This window comes from Rhincodon typus, chromosome 25 (assembly GCF_021869965.1).
Source record: "Rhincodon typus isolate 14 chromosome 25, sRhiTyp1.1, whole genome shotgun sequence".
NCBI classification, from domain to species: domain Eukaryota; kingdom Metazoa; phylum Chordata; class Chondrichthyes; order Orectolobiformes; family Rhincodontidae; genus Rhincodon; species Rhincodon typus.
The window spans coordinates 11968522-11985681 of record NC_063356.1 but is presented as its reverse complement, the minus strand read 5'-3'; the positions used below and the strand labels follow the sequence as shown (position 1 = coordinate 11985681).

At 40.0% G+C, this 17160-nt stretch overlaps 1 protein-coding gene across 1 annotated transcript in view; it reads left to right on the top strand.

Annotated features, from left to right (window-relative positions):
* The window catches only part of LOC109934025 (solute carrier family 26 member 9-like), a 112475-nt gene that overhangs the window by 10526 nt on the left and 84789 nt on the right, over nucleotides 1-17160 (top strand). The window contains exon 2 of the mRNA XM_048611814.1: nucleotides 2732-2863. The gene's annotated coding sequence lies outside the window, so the exon portion shown is untranslated. The remainder of the gene's footprint in view (nucleotides 1-2731; nucleotides 2864-17160) is intronic.

The window sequence follows — 17160 nt, the reverse complement described above, 5'->3', positions numbered from 1 at the left end:
ACTGCACAATTCGGGGTAATATTAATCAGAACCCTCATTGAGGAGGTTTCTGGATACCTGATTAATAAGAAAGTGAAGCATAGCTAGAAAAGTATAAGTATTACCAGGAAAACTATGATTTTTAATCTGATTTTTAAGGAGTCATATGAATGCTCAATACCTTGACTTGCTCTAAGGATTAACAATTACTGATGCAAGTGGAGGGAAAGAAGAAATGAAGATTTCAATTCTCCTTGTTGCTGCATTTACAACAAATTAAAAGTTCCACAGCTATGACTCTCAACAGTAGAACATCAGTAGAACTTTTCACTTTGAAGTAAGATGACAACAAACAGAAACTGGGCAGCCTGTAATCTTTTAAATATTGATCGGTTTCTTCAACACCTAGTGTAAACTTGTGCCATCAGACTGGAGCTGTGAATACTAGGCTGGAGGGGAAACAAAGCGTTTTTTTCTGTACACACTTTCAAAACACTCTGAATAGAAGTTACCACTCGACATCATTAAAAAAGCATTAAAAGAAGAGCATCTTAATTATGTGTTCTTGTGCAAAAAGAGCCAAGAGTAGCAATTTGAAGTCAATCATAGGGTTTTTTGAGTCGGTCTATTTGTGATAAATGCTTTAAAGTTTTACTTACTCGAATGTTCCACTCAATTTCCCACTGACTTCAAAGGAAATTAAAATTGGGAGAGACACATAATGGGCAGCTGAATTGTTCAAATTACCTCCACTCAAACATGTTACAGGGATAGCCAGATGATTCCCGGTAAAGATGTTGGAGGTGAATTCCATTACTGTTATTTTTCATTCACCTCACACCACTCTAAACATTTCACAAACATTTAGACTCCTGTCCAAGTTATTGGTGGCATTGTGGATGAATCCCACACCCCTCTCCCCCCGCCAAGTATAGGATCATAAGATGGATACAACACAGAAGGAGACCATTTGGCCCATTGCATTCAGACTGAGATAGCAGGTTCCAGACAAGTGACGATTTTTTGTGAAATAAAGAGAAAGTACTGGATAAACTCAGCAGATCTAACAGTATCTGTGGAGAGTGAAATAGAGTTAATGTCTGAAGTCCATTATAACTTTTGTTCAGAATTTAAGGTTTCCTGGCCTGAGCAGGTCCAGAAGTTAGGGAAGAATGGATTTGTACTTTATTTCAGTATAACATTTCTCACAATTGATAAATTTGTCAAAATCATGCAGCCATTTTCTTGTTTGGATGAGAGGGATTATTTCTCCCACTGGGATAACAGCACTTCTCCTTTTCTGGGATTCTGTCTGAAAAACCACATGATTTCCCCTTATTCAGTTTGCTGCCTGAGCACTGGAACCTCCAAGGTGGGGAGAGAAATGAGACAGGTCCCAAATCTATCTCAGCTGAACAGGGGATTGAACCCCACACTGGTGGCACTAATCTAATCCACTTCAGTCAGCTGGGGTTTGAGTCACTTTTAAATACATGTTGTCACTTGGAACAATGGATAGTATTAGTTGAGGCTTCAACTTCTTCCCATTGCACAGCTGACAGGGAATGTCTCCCACTCTTACCACCTGCATTTGTTGGGAAGGATTTATAAGTGACCTACTCGGCCACATAATAAAAACACGCCTTCGCGGCCAAGTAGGTTTAGAGTGAGACAGGGAAGATTTAAAAGGGACCTATGGGGCAACTTTCTCACACAGACAGTGTGCGTGTATGGAATGAGCTGCCAGAGGAAGTGATGGGGTTGGTACAATTACAACATTTAAAAGGCAACTGGATGGGTACATGAAGAGGAAGGGTTTAGAGGGGTATGGGCCAAATGCTGGCAAATGGGATTAGATTAATATAGAATATCTGTTTGGCATAGATGAGTTGGCCCAAAGAGTGTGCTTCCGTGCTGTACAATGCTATGATTCTATGACTCTAAATCCGGGAGTTTCTGGCTTCGAGGTAGGAACACTACCCATTCTTTCACAAGACCTCTGCTCACACAATTCATTGCTTAGTAAAATAGAATGCAATTCACTTGGGGCAGAGAAATTGCTTATAGAAAGTTCATTATTTTCTACCTTTGGTTCATCTTTTAGCCAAATCGCGTCGTGCATGTGATTTGTAGTACATCACGGTATTCGTATGAAACTCATTGCAGTTTCAATGGCTTCAATGAGGACTTTTGCCTTTGCATTTATGTCTTTGTTGCAATAGCAGACAACATTAGTTCATATAAGCACATGAATGCATTCGTTCCTAATACTGCACAGCACAATTCCAACAGCCATATTTATTAAAGTAGGATAAATGAGCAGACAGAGTAAACTCTAGCTGTGGCACTGCCTGGGTAAATAGGTTCTTAGGGGAGGGATGTGGAAAGATAAAAACAAGAATGCCCCCAAACCTGTTTTCTGGCTGTCTTGGGTGCAAATGATAACTGGGGGAGAATTAGGCTCTAAGTGCCCAAATGCTTCCTAACCGTAGCTTTCAAAAAAAAAATTGGTAGCAATTCAACATTTGTGTAAAGATTGTGGAATTTATAAAGATAGTATTAGACTGATAATAGTCTACTGGTAACAGGAGCTTTACCTCTGACAGCTCTCTAATGTTTCCGCTGCAGACAATACAGTTTCAAAGCTCTTGACTAATATTTACCTCTGCAAAGGTGCTTCAGGTAATTAGGTATTTGAGTGCTACGTCATCTCTGGCTTGCTGCTACCTTAATGCCTGTGTTTATAAAATAGAGTGCAGACAGATATCTTGCTCCAGTAGAGGTGGGACTGCTCACAATTCAGACTGCAGCCCACTGAAAGAGGGATAGGTGGAGCTTGGAAGTCCATGGAAATATTACCACCTCATCCTAAACAATAAACCAGGTAGGACCCTTTTGCAAACCATTTTTCTTTTCTTTGCTTCAATTGCCAATTCCTCTTTTTCTTCATTCTTCAATCTGCTGCCTTTTGTTTCTTCATAGTCGATAAGAATGTGGGTTGCTGTACATCCCACTTTAAACAAGTGAGGATGTTTTCCAACTTTAGTTGTGTGCTTTCAGGACTCTGGTTGAACCTTTATCTGTTTTAGGATATGTGGGCTAATTTTGGCATATCTTTTCCCAAAAGAGTGTGTAGAGTGTAAACGCTGTACTGGTTAGTGCAAGAGGCGATTAACAGGCTCAGTAGTTTTGTTCAATTTGACATAGCAAAGGCTACGTTCCCACTTTCTCCAGGAGTGTTTGCGAGATCGGGGGAGGGGATGGTGGAGAGGGAAGGCAATTCATCAGAGCTGCATTTCAGAGTAGGAAAAAGCTAACAGTGCAGACCATCAAAATATATCAACCTGAAGGCACAGAGCTCAGATTCTCCCCACCCTTAAGGATACCAGCTGTATACTTTAAATTCCACACACAGGAAGATCTACCTGTTAGAAAACTCAAGAGAAATTATTCACTTGTTACCTTGTTGATTCACAATAGGTTCCTCAAATTAAACTGCACCAATTTTGTTCGTTCTTTTGAGAATGATGAAAACATGTTCCATTTTCCTCTGGTTACTGACCAGAGCGCAATGTTAATTAAATCTTAGGATAATCTTGGAGACATTTCATTCAGTAGTGGAAGTGAGTGGGAAATTTATCAAATAAAACAAAAACTAACATAATATTTAACTCTTTATAACTAAGACTTTTATTGTCGTAATTTATCTTTGTCTTTTAATTGATTGAAAGTTAATATAGTAAGTTATTTTTCTGTTGTAACTGTGAATAAAATGTCACACCATGTAAGAAGGCCATTTCGCCCATTTGGCTTATACTGACTCTTTCAATCATCTCATGTCCTTGCTTTCAGACGATAGCCCTGATAACTTTTCCTTTTAAATTATTTATTCGATTCACTTTTGAAAGTTAACACTGACTCTGCTTCCAGCACCGTGTCAGATACTGCATTCGTTATTCAGATGGTTTTCTGGAAGCAAATATTACTATTTGAATTGTATATTCAGGGCATTTGTTAACCAAGGTTAATGTACATTTTAATCTGAATGTCCCTGCACTATAGGAGCTCAAGGTTATTGTGTTGTTCGGACATTTGCTGCAGATCTGTCTCATTCTTTCCTTACGAAATTGACATTCTAGTGTTTGATTTTGTTTGACATGTTATTTGATTCATAACCTATTCTCTTTTGAAGAAGCATTTCACCCACGAGCCATTAGATTAAAGGGCTTAAGATCATCATCAACAAATGAACAAAAAAGACATGTTAGGTGGTATGTCTTGTTGACAGGTATTGGTAAGGATGTAAAACAACATTGAAAGCAGAACCCACAATTTTCCAAGTCAATCAATAGGAAAAAGAAGAATGGATTATTCATATGATTTTTGGGAACGAGGGAACAGGTGGAATGTCACATAGTGAGTTGCTCTTTCTAAAAACCTGTACAACACCAAGGGGTCAAGTGGCCTCTCTCTGTGAGGCAATAGTCAAGGGTTTTCTCCAACTGGAGGTTTTAGTGTGTGGCTGGTAGAGCTGGACACCCACTGAATAGTGCCACTTTGTCAGCATTCAGGCAGTGGGCAGTTACTAGATGTAGATCTGTTAGCATAAGGGTGCTAGGCACAACAATAAATGATATTCTTAAAGAGTCTTTAATGGAATAAAACATCTGAAGGTGCTTCACTTTTGCCTTAAAAACAAAATATGACACCAAACCACTTATAGAGTCATAGAGTCATATAGACCCTTTGGTCCAACTCATCCATACCGACCAAGTTTCCCAAACTAACCTAGTCCTATTTGCCAGCATTTGGCCCATATCCCTCCAAACTTTTCCTCTTCCTCTGGAGCTCATTCCACATACAAACCACTTATGGCAATTTAAATCTTGATCGAAGAGTTAGAATCCCTACAGTGTGGAAACAAGCCATTCAGCCTATCAAGTCCACACCAACCCTCTGAAAAGCATCCCACCCAGACCCACCCCACTACCCTATCCCTGTAACCCTGCATTTTCCCATAGCCAATTCACTTAACCTGCACATCTTTGGACTGTGGGAGGAAACCAGAGCACCCAGAGGAAACCAATGCAGACACAGGGAGAATGCGCAAACTCCACACAGGCAGTTGCCCGAGGATGGAATCAAACCCAGGTCATTGGTGCTGTGAGGCAGCTAACCACTGAGCCACCATGCTGCCCTTAGGTATTAAAAGAGGAAAGCAAGGACAAGTGACAGAGAGATGTGGGGAGAGAATTTCATAACTTAGGGCTTTGACACCTGAAGGTGCCACCATCAATGTTGGCAATCACCAATTGTGCTGACACTTTAACATAGAAAGTAAATAGATTCATGGGCAGTGCAAACTTCTTAACATTGAGTTGATGGACAGTGGCCACAAAACCAGTGTCCCTGGGCTGCTTGTCAGCTCTATTCCATTGATGTTCCTCAAGGAGACAACAGCAAAAGGAGAGTTCCTGTCTCCTGCATTCCTGTCATACTAATACTACATTTCAGCTAGACTGAATCCATCTCAGCATCTCCCCACTCTGATTCCACATCATCCAATGCCACATCCGCATTCTTTATTGATTCGGGGACAATTAAGCTGTTTCTGAGTTCTTACCTGCTCTCTCAACTATACAAGCAAGGAATGGCTGAGAAAGTGCTCCCAATGATTATCTACGCTCAGTGTCACACTCCTGATGGCATGGGTAAAAGTGGATAATGTTGTGCCTAATATGTGTCTAGAAGAAGTATGAATGGCAGAATAACAGCTATACAAATGCGAAATATAACAAACCAACAAAGAAAAATGAAATAAAATTGGGACTGCAGTTGTTGAACTTAACACTGAGTCCAGGAGGCAGGAAGCTGTCAAATGCCTTAATATCTTTAACTTTTATAACAACAGCAACTTATATATACGATTTACATACGTACATGCACAGTGTGGTGCACTTGCACTTACTGAATGCTGCATACATTAGTCCACGGGGATCTTGCTCTTTACAGAGATAGGAACTTCTTCAACTGAACAAAATCAATGACAACCATTCACTGATTCAATGCATAAGGCAATGCCTTAACCAATCCGAGTCAACCTGCCTGGTTCAAGTTAAACAAACCAAGCAATTAACTGTCACTCATCATCTAATTGGCACTTTCCCCATGGCAATGCCTCTACCAATCAAAGCCTACTTGTCAACCAGTGGATATTCTCCTCTGATACATTATAAAAATGTTGCTAACCCTTAATTTGGTTTTCTGGTGAATTTTCCTGACAAGTGCAAGATGAAAAGCTTCAACAAAATGTAAAACCAAAAGAACTGCAGATGCTGGAAATTAGAAACAAAAACAGAAATTGCTGGAAAAACTCAACAGGTCTGGCAGCATCTGTGGAGAGAAAGCAGAGTTAACATTTCAGGTCCACTGGACCCGAAACACTAACTCTGATTTCTATCCACAGATGCTGCCAGACCTGCTGAGTTTTTCCAGCAACTTCTGTTTTTGGTTCAACAAAATGTGCCTTTTTTTTCTCAGCAATACTCTGTTTTGTTCTACCAAATGACTGTATACATTTATACATTAATATTAACATCAATAAAATAGCTCAATTCATAGCAGCATTACAAGGAAAGAATTTGATGCTATGCCAGATAAGAAACCATCGAATGATTACAACAGGCCATTTCACCCATTGAGTTCATGTCTGCAGGAGCAACTTAGCTTGTCCCATTCCTCATCCTTCCCCTGTAACCCTCCAAATATTCTTATCCAATTCCCTTTGAAAACTACAATGAATTACTTTCATCACCCTTTCAGGCAGTGTATTCCACACTACAACCAATGATTGAATAAGGAATATAAAAGATTCTCTGTTGGCGTGGGATAGATGCTTTGTGCCTTTAATCTCTCTCAACTTTTTCTCAAATGACAACCACCATCTTCAATGATCCACTTCATCATCTCCAGTCTATCCATGCATCTCATGTCCCTGTTTTCTTGATAAATCTTGCCTTATCCTCTCTAATGCTTTTAAATAATGCCCAGAATAGGACACAATTTTTGCAGTTGAGAATGTGTTTTATAAAGGAGGTTTTAATTCTGATTATCAAAAAATTGATCAAACTGTTAAATTTAAAGAATGTCTGAAAGTAAGAAGGAGAGGCAGCGAGATGGAGAGTTTTACAGAACAAGCTCCAAAACTTAAGAGTTTGGCAACTGAATGTACAGCTGCTGATGACCCAGCCATTAAGATCAGGGATGCTCAAGCCAATGAGAGGAATGCAAAAGTCTCACTCAGAAAGTTGTGTGTCTGGAAGAGATCACCGAGATGGTGAGAGAGCAAAGTCATGGGAGGATTTGAAATAAAGGATGGGCATTTTAGAATGGAGGCAGATGAATGAGGTAATATATCCTCTCTGGTCTTAGAGTCGTAGTGTCATACAGCATGAAACAGACCCGGGTCCTCCAACAACATTTGAAACCACGAACTCTGGCAATTGTGTGAACCATCATAAGGTGATATCTGAGAGTAAATGTGAATGACTATCCCACAGGTTATTCTATTTCACAGCTGCGTACCTGAGAGTAGTCACCTGTAACATGTTAAGTCAGAACCTGCACAGCCTCATTATTGCGATGACATGTTGTTGGTGCTTCCATACCCAGTCAACATTTCTCCAAACAATTACAGCTAACACAGGTGTGAACAAACCAAAACATCTGACAATCTCTCAATCCCCTTTCATTGTCTCTCTCAGTCTCTTTCCCTGACTCTTTGTTTCTTTATGCCACTGTTTCTTTACTCACTGTCTGAACCCTTTAACTCTATTCGAAAATGTTTAAATTTTGATTCAGCCCTACCCTAGGTTGCTCTACATATTTTCTCTGTCTGTCTGTCTACCTCTCCATCAGTCAGTATCTGTCTCTGTAGGCCCAGTTTCTGAGTTGCCTAAATCAGTTGCTTTACTCCCTCTGCCACCACTACTTTCCCCCCTGTTTGTGAGCTTATGAAAATTCAATGGAATATGGGAATTCCATTATTCGTTAATTTCCCTGCCAAAGCTGAGAGCTCATTCCTGCAATAATTATTTCTGGAATGCTTCCCCTTTGCCACACATCTAATTTGCCAGTGTAGAAAATCACTGAACCAAATAAGGAGGGGCCTCTGCAGAAGAAGAAAAAAATACATTTGGCTCAAAGCTGTTGGAGTTTAGAAGAATTAAAGGCAACTCACTTGAAACATAAAATGTTTATGAGAGCTTGACAGGGCAGATATGGAAAGATTGTTTCCCCCTGTGGAAAAGTCTAGGACCAGAGGACATAATTTCAAAGTAAGGGGTCACTTAAGACAGAGATGAAGAAGGAATTTCTCTCAGACAGTGATATATCTGTGGAGTTCTTTACCACAGAGAGCTGTAGATGTTGATCATTAAGTATATACAAGGCTGAGATGGATTTTTAATCATTAAGGGAATCAAGGGTTATGGAAAAAGATGGAACAGTAGATTCAAGGTTGATTAGCTCATCCATGATTGCATTGAATAGCAGAGCAGACTCCACAGGCCAAATGACCTATTTCTGCTCCTACATAGTCATAGAGTCACAGTATCATACAGTGTGAAAACAGACCCTTTAGTCCAACCAGTCCATGTTCCCAAACTAAAATAATCCCACTTGCCTGCTTTTGGCCCATATCCCTCCAAACCTTTCCTATTCATGAACCTATCCAAATGTCTTTTAAACATTATAATATCTGCATCTACCACTTTCTCTGGCAGTTCATTTCACACACAAACCACTCTCTGTGTAAAAGAGTTGCCCCTCATATCCTTTTTGAATATTTCTCCTTTCACTTTAAAAATATGCCCCCTAGTTTTGAACTCCCCCACACCAGGGAAATGACCTCGTAATTCATCTTATCTATGGCCGTCTTGATTTAATAAACCTCACTAAGGTCACCCTTCAACCTCCTACACTCCAGTGACAAAAAGTCCCAGTTTTTCTAGTCTATTTTTATATCTCAAACCCTCCATTCCTGGCGACACCCAGGTAAATCTTTTCTGAACTCTCTTCAGTTTAATAATATCCTTCCCATAACAGGGTGACCAGAACTGCACACAGTACTCCAGAAGAGGCCTCACCAACGTCTTGTACATCTAATAGACATTTGACAATTGGCCCTAAAGTTATGCTTAGCTTTCCGAAAAAATTTCTTCAATTGTACCAGTGATATTCTGGAAACTTCTAACACAGGGCACTCACTAGTGCTCAAAGTTGGAGAAATGTACGTAATCCTAATAAACCTTACCATCATTAATTTAATTATTGTCATGGAAAGAAGTGCCGCAGAAGCTGTAAAGGCAAGAGATTGATTCAATGTGATTCCTTTACATGGCATGTCCTGTAAAATGTCAAACAAGCAAACATGAAGGAATCCTCTGCCTTTCTTACAAAAACTGCCCTACGAATAAGTGCTGCTGGCTCAGAAAAGTATTATTCAAATTAATGTTATCAGATGCAAGGAATTTTTTTTTGAAAGAACGTTTTGGTAAGATAAAGAAAGGTTGTTGATAAGATTTCTATGAAGGAAAAGAAAACATAGGAAAGAGTTCCTCTGGCAAGCTGTCCAAGTGTAGCTGCATGAGCAGAAATGGTTGTGCAAACGGACTGGACAGCTCACTTTACCTGGATCATCATAATTCAGTAAATGTCATATCCACCCTGCATTTTTTCCCTGAGTGTAATTAGTATTACGGCTCAATTTGAAATGCAAATGAGCGGATTTTAAAGGGTCACCACTCTGTGCAAATTTTGCACCGGGATCTGGAAACGAGGATGTGCATTTTAAAAGTGAGATGTTGCTGTTCCAGAGAACAGAGCCTCTCTTGCGAAAGTTTCTGACGCAGCTGTGTCACCTTGACCCATCCTGGTTCTAAGTTCAATAGGCATTGAGTACCTGAGGCGCAAACTTGAGGCGCAGAAGGAGTTTTGCAACGTAACATTGCACCATAAAATAATAGAAAATAATAATACTGATGCAGAAACTGCTGCAGGAGGAATCATAAAGGAGTCGAAACTTGTCACTCCCATCTTAGGAAAGCTAAGTTCTCAAGTCAGAGTGGAGAATTACAGAAGCGCTGGTTTTAAGAAGTCAGGAAATACAAAAGGCCAATAAAGGACAGTAAAGTAACATTTAAAATTTGCCATGGGATCAACTTGCTGTTGATTGACACCAGTGAAGGTCTTTAAGGAATGGTTTGAGCTTGAGCTTTAGAATCAGTAAAATTTGTTGGATGACTGAATCTGGGCCATCACAAATTTGGCATTTGTGCTTACTTCAGTGAGGCACACTCATGGAATACATCCTGACTACGACATCACAGAGCTACCTCTGTACTTTCCAGATTAAGTGCCATAATGATCCTCCTGTCTCCTTACAAACGGTTAAAGCTGCTTGAAGGTGTGCCGTGCAAAAAATGTGCTATAACACATTCTTCATTCCATATCTAGAAGCTTTAATATTTCAGCATTCACAAAAGACAGCAATTCATGATAAGTAAGGAAGGCATATCTGAAGCTTTTGAATATGAAGTTTGTCCATCCAAACTGCATGGTTGATTAATGCCCTAGTGACATTTAGCCTACTTGTTGGGTAAACACAACATTCAATGGAACACCAAAGCATTTAGGTTTTCATCTGGTTTTTTTTTTAAAAATTATTTTTGCAAATAGTTTTTTTTTATTTGTCAATGAGGTATATTCCCATGGGAAGAAAGATTTGTGCTTTTATAACACCTACCTGTTGCAACTTAAGAAGTAAAGCAACCAATCTGCACACAGCAAAATTCTGTCAATAGCATTGGGTTTGTGACGAGATGGTCTGATTAACAGATAATTATTTGCCAGGGTAGAATGGGAAACTCCCCTGCTCGTCCACAAAATAGTCCCTGGGAAGGTTGAAGCAGTCTCAGTTAAAAATGTCAATTGAAAGACATTACCTCTGATAGGTTAGTCCTCCCTCAGTCCTGCAGTAGAGTTTCAGTCTGGTTTACATGTGTGATTCTCTAGAGTGGGTAACAAAGAGACAACTTTCTTACTGACAGGCAAAACCATTACCAATGAAACAATAGCACACACATCTGCAATATACTGATGACACAGGCATTTACAAGGGTAGAAATCAATGTTATCAAATGAATGATTAATGGCTTTCTTATGTTAAACCTGTATAAGACGCTACTTAAGCCTTGACCAGAGTATTGCATCCAGTTCTGAGATGGGAAGGCATTAGAGAAGTAGCAGATATTTTCACAAAACAGTTCCAAGGATGAGGAATTTTAGTATGTAGAAAGGTTGTATAGTTTTGTGATATTCTTCTGGAAAAAAAGTTTGACAGGAGATTTGATAGAGATGTTCAAAATCATGAGAGGTCTGGGGAGAGTTGATAGAGTATAGTGAAATTATTCCCCTTTAGTGCAAGCATCAAAAATGAGAGAGCGTTGATTTAAGATAATTAGCCAAAGAAGCAACAGTGACATGTGGAAATTATTTTTCACATAGAGGTTGGTTAGAATCTGGAAGGCACATGCTGAGGGAATGATGGAGGCAGGACCAGTTGAGGCTTCCAAAAGGGAATTGGAACATTGTCTTAAAATGGATAATTTGCAAGTCTACAGGGAAAAGGGAGGGGAATGGCACTATGCAAATTGCTGCTTTAGAGGGCCAGAGCAACCAAAAGGGGCTGAATGGCTTTCTTCTGTGCTCTGATCAATGCTACAATCAATCACCTACCAGTTCAAAGCAATCCCTACCACAATTTAGTGCTAAACCGTGTCTTCTGAAGTCCGTATTTTGTGCATCTGGTAACTACTTTTAAGATCATAGCTTCTTGTCTGCGGACACAAGTTATCTATGTTTACATTGCCTGTGATTTAATTGTTTTGCGGCCTCTGTTAAATACCCAGTCATTCCAGTCTAAGAAAATGCAGCCCTATTGCTCTACCCCTTCCAACTCTGACCTGGGTTAAAGTTAGTTGGTTCATTGTAATTGGATCACTTTTTTTCTGTCACTACTGCTGATAGTGCTGTCCTCCACACCAAAAATATAACGGAGAGCAGCAGCTATTTTAACTCACACTCGTTCACCAGGTTTAACAACTGATTAATTCTAATTGGAATTGAACTCAATTTGGGAGAGAGATGTTAAATGTTGCTGACTTGCTGTCAGCCATCATTCCTCCACAATGTGTGGGAGGTTAACTACAGCCAGACAGGATTTGGCATCAGGCTCCTTCCTTTGGTCAGTGAGAATAGAGCTCTTCCTGCAGAATGATGGAAATTAAGTTAAAGCTGCCATAGTCTTATCATACCACAGAGCTGCTCTCTTCACTATATATATAATAGTGAGAGAGAGAGAGCGAGACAGACAAAGAGAGACAACTGATGGTGGTTTAACCTGAGGGCCACCTCCCCTCAGGTGAAGGGAGAGGTTGAGAAGCAGAGTCCTTTGTGGTATCTCAGCTGGTGCAAGAATTTAACTCATCAGGGTAATAGAACAGAATGCAGAACATAGTGCTACAGCTATAGACAAGGTGCAGAGAAATATCAATTTTAATATATGACAGGCCCATTCGTGAGTATAATAACAACTGGGAAGAAGGTGTTCTTGAATCTGTTCGTATGTATTTTCAAACTTTTGTATCTTCTGCCCGATGGAAGAGGATGGAAGAGAGTATAACCGGGTGGGAAGGGTCTTTGCTTATCATAGATCATAGATCATAGAATCCCTACAGTGTGAAAATAGGCCATTTGGCCCAACAAGTCCACGCCGACCCTCAGAGCATCCTACCCAGATCCATTCCCCCTATAACCCATTTAATCTACACATCCTGAACACTCTGGGCAATTTAGCATAGCCAATCCACCTAACCTGCACGTCTTTGGACTGTGAGAGGAAACCGGAGCACCCGGATAAAACCCAAGCAGACACGGGGAGAATGTGCAAACTCACTGGAAGGTATGATTTATCTGGTTAACATGCAAAACAATACTTTTCATTGTATGTTGGTACATGTGACAATAATAAATCAAATCAAATCACTCTGCGTTGCAAACCAGTCATCCTGCCAATTAAGCTAAACCTGGGGTTGTTTGCTATACATAACTGGGGCCAAAACCAAATGTAGATCATGTGGTTTGTTCCACAAGCTTTGATAAAGAATAAGTGTCACCTTCAGAAACAAAAGGAATGTCTATGATAACATTTAAATGGAAAAAAATGCATTTTGGCACCTACATCTTTCTTAAGCATGTCCGTATGTAAAATTAAATAATGAAGGCTTACAGCTAATTAAGGCAAGGTTTATTTTCCCTTGAGGGCAAAAGATTAAGGTATTGATCAAATTGAAATGTTTATGCTGATTAAAGGCTTCGAAGAAGTAGATAGAGAGAACCTATTACTCTGCTGGGATGACTCGTGAAGGGGACAATTTCTAGAGTTGAGCAGTTCCGAGTTAATGTCAGGAACCATTCTCCACAGAAAAAGTAGTGAACATTTGGAACTCTTCCACCTGAAACATTGAAAATTGAAAACTTCAAAACCTAAATTGATAACTTTTTGTAAAGTGAAGGTATAGAATCAAGGGGTGGTGTGGTGGTTCAGTGGTTAGCACTGCTGCCACTCAACACCAGGCACCCGGGTTCAATTCCAGCCTTGGATGACTGAGCGGAGTTTGCACATTCTCCCCGTGTCTGCGTGGGTTTCCTCTGGGTGCTTCAGTTTCCTCCCACAGTCGAAAGATGTGCAGGTTACGTGGATAGGCCGTGGAAAATGCAGGGTTACATGGATAAGGTAGGGGGTGGGTCTGAGTGGGGTGCTCTCCAGAGGGTTGGTATGGACTTGATGGACTGAATGGCCTGCTTTCACACTGTAGCGATCCCATTCTATGGGATTCCATTAGTAGGTTGAGTTAAGATATCACGAGAGGAGGAGCCCAGAGCCAGGAGCCCGGCGACTGATGACCTGTAGCAGTGTCTGAAGGAGCGTTGGATGGGAAACAGGAAAAAGGAAATATGAAACAAGGCCCTTGGCTCCAGCTCAGTTGCAGTAGTGGTAGCAACAGCAGAGACAAACCCATAACCGAAACTCTGTCCATGTCACACAGCTTCTGGAGGAGCAGCAAAGGAGGAACAAGAAGAAGAGACAAAGATGAACTCTATTACAGTAAAATCTTGCATCATACTTGGTTAACAGAACAGAATCCCCACAGTGGGGAAACAGACAATTCAACCCAACAAGTCCATATTGACCATCCGAAGACCATCCCACCCAGACCCATTACCCTACCCTACAACTCTACATTTCCCATGGCTTACGTAACTTAACCTACACATCCCTGAACACTATAGACAATTTAGCATGGCCAATCCACCTAATTTACATGTCTGTGGGAGGAAATCAGAGCACCTGGCAGAAACAGAGAGAACATGCAAACATGAAAACATGCAGACAGTTGCCCAAGGCTGGAATTGAACTTGGGTCCCTTGAGGCAGCAGTGCTAACCACTATGCCATACTGGAGTGTGGTGACACTGTGTGCTTAACATGCAAAAAACAATTTTCACTGTATTTTTATATACATACAACAATAAAACTAAAACTAAATCTAAATCAGCCAACATCTAAGTGAATGCAAGGATGGGCTTGAGGGGCTGAATGGCCTACCCATGTGCTATGCTCCTATAATGTAACATATGTGGAAAGGTTAGTGCAACAGATACCAGTGAAACCTCTCTTTGAAGTTTAGGGGTCACAGTGTTACCATTTTATAAATTACTTGCAGCCACAGTTTCAGCATATCAGGCAAAGCATCCAAATCGAAAACCAGTTTTGTGTTTCTGGGCGTGACAAAGTCAGTGTTTGCAAGAGTTTCAGGAAAACAGAATCAGATAGAGATTAATTTTTTAACAATCCTTTTTTAAAACTCACAGCAATAAAATAGCCCATTCAGGAAATGAGTGAAAATATAAGCAGTAATAAAATATATAACAGTGTTAGTCACGTTTGAAATGTAGTCAATGACAGTTTATTTAATAAAAGGACAAGTATTTCTTCCGTTTAGTTGATGCCCTTTCAAATGATGTTATAAGGGTGGAGTGAAAATGGTGGGAGACAATATAGGTCAGCCGAGAAAAGCAGGCTGTGTAAGGCAGGCCAAGATAAATAGTCCAGGAAGAGATAGACCACAAAATGTCAGGCTATGAAATGTTGGTCTGTGCAAGGTAAGCCATTAAAAGGCTATTATTAGACAGGCTGTGACGAGGCAATGAAATTAAATCTACACTGCTTGAATGGGACAATTTAAATCAAATTTCTTTTTGATGTATTCATTTATGGCATATAAACATTGCCGGATAAAAAGCAGCGAAGAATTATTGAAAGGTGAAAGTGGATGGGGAAATCAGTTGAGACTGACAAATTTTTGTGAGGTAATCGAGGGTTGTGGGGTCGAGACTGGAGTATCGAGTTGTGGATTGTTGAGTCAGACATAATCTCGTTAGGTGTAGTAATAGACTTGATGGGCTGAATGGCCTGCTTCTTCTCCAATGTTTTATGGTCTTATAGATACATCAGCATTCATTGGCCATCTCTGATTGTTCTGAAGAAGATGGCAGTGGGCTGTCAACTTGAATTCACTGCAGTAGGTATGTGGAGAGCCTCAGTGCTGTTAGGAAGAGAGTCCCAAGATCTTGTCCCAGTGGGATTGAAGAAACGGTAATACATTTCCAAGTCAGGATGATGTGTGACTTGGAGGGAAACTTGCAGACGGTCCATTGTTTGCTTTCCATTTTCACAGAAGTGTTAACTGAGTTAGTTAAGCACATTAATATATAATATCACAGATATTTCACTCAAAGGCATCGATGTATTCATTATTTAATGTCACCCAGCACATTTCAACCCCAATGTGAAACCATATCCACTTTCTTCAGCTTTTTCATTTATACTCCAATTTGCTTCCCTTTTTTTTGGTGTCGCTTCACTGTTGTTTTATCACTTTGATGATCTTCCATTGCCAAGTTATAATACTTCATCTGGAAGTGAAATGTCATTCTTCTTGCTGGCTTTCAAAATCATTAGCTGTCTCTTTCCACTATCTATTAACGCATTTATAACCTAATCATTTACTGCCTCCCTGTTCTTCCAAGTTTTGCCTATATCAACCAAAATAGCTAAATCTTTATAGAACCGAAGACAATTCGTAACTAAAATATTTTTTCAGTTTATAACTATTTGATCAAGGAATACAGGCCTTGCTTGCTCTTGGTTGCTCTGTAAAGGTAATAGTTGGTCATTTGCTAAAAGTGGTAATTGTGTTAATGGTGCTTCTACAAAGATATTGGTTTGGGACCAAGATTTGGACCCAGTGGAAATGAAGGAACTGATGAAGAAAATTAAGCGAATGATAGTCCTCCCAAGTTATTCCCATCCTTGTCTTGCTGTGAATTTCCATAATGGTTTATCCATTTCACGTCACCGTGGTCGCAGAGAAACAGATCAGAAAAAAGACCCTTCAGCCCATCCTACCTACACCAGTCACACACAACCACCTAACTATTCTAATCCCATTTTCCAGCACTTGGTCTTGTAGCCTTTTATGCCTTGGCATCACAAGTGCACATCTGAACACTTCTTAGATATTATTATTCTATTGTATTGAGGGAATATTCAATACTCAAAGGAACCCATGACTTTATTGATATTTGAATAGTTACTGTATGCTAGTGATTTCATCAAACATGTCAAGCAACACCACAGCACACTTAGCCATGTATATCCACAAAAAGTTCATCCTTTTTTCACAGCTAATCAGGACACAATAGACTGTTTTATTGCTATCGTTAAGTCTTAAAAATAATTTCTGCACAAGTAACCACACATAAAACATAAATAACGCTGTGACCTATTATGGGACTGTGTTCCTGTTGGTACAACTGACAGCAAGAGTTGCCACAATGTTTCTGGTGAGAGTCAGACCCAAAAAAAAGTGCCTGGGTATATGTATAATGTCTTCCAATTGAAGGTACATGGGTTCAACCTGAGGTGTCAGTGTGGGCTCTTGTTTGGAATGTTTTTGGCTGTTTGAAGTGTAGTCACGAGCTTTTGAGGCTGATAAGG